Below are 3,351 nucleotides of genomic sequence, written 5' to 3'. Positions count from 1 at the left end.
TTTAAAAAAAAAAAAAAAAGGCCACTGATAAATGATAAATACTTCTGTCTTCTTCCTGATCTAAGACAAAAGCTTGGGCCTCCCCCCTATACCCAGGAGGATTCTGTTTCATCAGACTACTCCAAACCAGTTCAGATAAGACTGACCTGGACACCTCTTTATATAAAAGCCATTCTCTTCTTCATCAACTTCCTCTTCTTGTTTAAGTTGACCAATCCAAAATTAGGGGCGGGAAAACCACTAAAACCCTTAGAATCCCAGGCCCTTCCTGGGGGCAGGAAGGACTTTGGGTTTTTTGGTTTCTGAGTCCCCTCTCCACTTACTAGGTATGTGTGGATCTTATCCTTGTCTTTCAATAAAGCCTGTCTGCCTGTTGTTCTCTGCTGTGTCTGAGGTGTTTCTTGTCCTTTAATTCTTTAATTGGCAGAGAAAACAAACCCAGTCATACCCCTAGATCGATTAACAGACCACAGCATCAGGATTCTATGAATGGTAACTGGATGGATGGATAGATTTGTGTCTGTTTTATAGGGAGAGTCCTATCTTCCTTTGTCTCCCTTCACGTAGATCCCACCATGGCAATGAACCCATGAGCATGCCCACACTGTGTCTGAATGCAGAGCAGATATCCAGGGCAGAAGAACAGATATGGGAAACCAGCATTTAGGTTAAAATAAAATGTGTGCACTGTACTGCTTTGAAGACTGTCTTAAAGTGGTCAGGTCTAAGAGGGAAGCCAGAGTCCTGCATTCTTGTCCAGCATTTAGGTTAAAATAAAATGTGTGCACTGTACTGCTTTGAAGACTGTGTCTTAAAGTGGTCAGGTCTAAGAGGGAAGCCAGAGTCCTGCATTCTTGCTTGGGGCCGCGATCCTTTGGTGATGCGTGGTTCCTCAAATGCTCCTAGGAGGTAGAAAAGTAGAGTTGTGGAAAGAGCCTTTGGATGTTTATGGCTTTGCTTTACCACAGATTTTCTGTATGATAATGAGTGAATTAATTTATGTAGATTTTACTGTGACAGTTAATCTCCATTGTCACCTTGGCTAAATGTAGTCACCACAGATGTAGTCACACACACCTCTGGGAGTGTTTATTAGGGTGTTTCCAGAAAGGTTTAACTGAGGAGAGAAGACTCACTCTGAACATGGGCAGCACCTCCCATGGACTGGGGTCCCAGACTGAATAAAAAGGACCCAGATGAGCACCACCATTTTCCTCTGCTCCCTGACTGTGGATGTAACAGGACCAGCTGCCTCATGCTCTGGACACCATGCCTTGCCTGCCGGGATGGACTATACCCTCAAACTGTGACCCAAAATAAACACTTGCCTAAACTGCTTTTTGTTGGCTACTTTGTCACTGCAACTAGAAAAGTAATTAATACAATCACTTGCCCCATGTATATAAGGAAAAGATTAAATTAAACCTGCAGTAAGAAATGACCCAATCTGAGACTACAGTGAACAATACCAAACAATATCAATGGTGGGAATTCAGTGACTCTTACTAGCATTCTACTTCTCTCCATAATGCCTTGATACAACAAATATTTGAAGCCACCGATATAAAGTATAGCTTGACAAGAATAAGGATGGATGAGAAAGAAGAAATAGGTAAAAAAATTTCTTTCAGTTTGATTGAGGTATAAATCACTAAGTTATACATAAAGTGTATGACACGATTGAAAATACGCATCATCATAAAGTGATGCCACAGGAAAATTAGAGAAGGCATCTGTCATTGCCTGAAGTTGCCTTTTTCTTTTTCACTTCCTTTTTCAAGACCACTTAAAATCTACTGACAGCAAATTTCATGTAATAGTAGTTATCAAGTAGAGTCACCACTCCATGTATCGGCCTTGAGAGCCTTTTCACATAGCAACTGAAGGTATGTATCCTTCAACCAGAAACTCCCTATTTCCCCACTCTGGACCCCTGAACCCCACCCCCCATTAAAACTTGTTTCAAAGAATTTGGTGGAGTGCCTGACCTGGCCTCTGTCTGGGGTAGGGCTGAGAACTCAGCAGACAGCCTGCGAGTGCCTGATCTGGTTTCCACCAGGTGTAGGAGTGGAGCCCTCAGCAGACTGCCGGAGAGCACCTGGATCTAGTCTCCACGTGGTGGTCAGTTTCCCCAAAGCCTCCCCAAATTACATCATACTTGACCCCTAGTGGGGATTATGTGAGGCCCCTCCCATGGCCCCAGGATTAGACCTACTCTACTGTAGGGCAGATACCTTAGCAGACAGCCTGAGAGTGCTTGATCTGGCCTCCACCTGGAATAGGGGCTGAGAACTCAGCAGACTGCCTGGGAGCATAAAATCAGGCCTCCCCTCAGGGAACTTCCCAAATAGTGCTGTGAATATCCACTAGTAAGGGTGCAAAAGTTAAAAGGAAGCCTGAGTGTGCCTGACTGGAGCTTGGCTTGGGCCTCTGTGGGAGCTCCTGAGTATCTGATCTGAAGCCATCTGTTCCCTCCAAAATAAAACCTGAGAGAACCTGAAACCTAGACAAAGCAGCTTTACATAACCAATAAGAAAATGACCAACGCACACCAATAATACAAACAGAAGCAGACTTTAACTCAACAACGGGAGGCTTGAATTTCATACCAGAATCACAAACAACGAAAGAAATCCACATGCCAAAATCACAACAGAATAATAACAGGGAAACCAAAACAACATATTCCCACCAAACTCCACTAGTCCTGTAGAAGAATTCTACAAAGAAAATTCCTAAGAGATAACCCAGGACACAAAATTTAAAAGAAACAATCATAAAAATGACACACAAAAAAATCAAAGAACTTAGAGATGATAGGGATAAACTTCTGACTGAATTCACAAAAGAGATAGAAACGTTGAAGAAAACTTGGGCTGAAATGAAGAAGGAAGTGAAAAACTCAGCCAATTTGAAACAACAGGAGAAAGCCTCACTGCTAGAATGAATGAAATGGAAAACAGAATATCAACACTGAAGGATAAAGTTGAAGAGCTGGACCATGCAAGCAAAGATTAAACATTGGGAAAAACAAAAACAAAAACACAGGAATGAAGTATGCAGGTAATGTGGGACACCATGAAAAGACCAAATCTACAGATCATAGGCATAGAGGAAGGAGAAGGATCTCAGGTTAATGGTGTTGACCAGATCTTAAACAGGACTGTACAAGAGAATTTCCCAAAATTAAGGGAAAACATCCCCATACAAATACAGGAAGCACATAGAACACCAAATAGACAGGACCAGAAAAGAAATTCCCCCATGACATAGCATAGTAACAACACTAAACGTACAGAGCACAGAGAGAATACTGAAAGCTGCAAAAGAAAAACAACAAGTCACATACAA

This window comes from Nannospalax galili, unplaced genomic scaffold (assembly GCF_000622305.1).
Source record: "Nannospalax galili isolate Female #2095 unplaced genomic scaffold, S.galili_v1.0 scaffold678, whole genome shotgun sequence".
Classification (NCBI taxonomy): Eukaryota; Metazoa; Chordata; class Mammalia; order Rodentia; family Spalacidae; genus Nannospalax; species Nannospalax galili.
The sequence above is the reverse complement of the archived record's forward strand: the minus strand, read 5'-3'. Positions refer to the sequence as shown.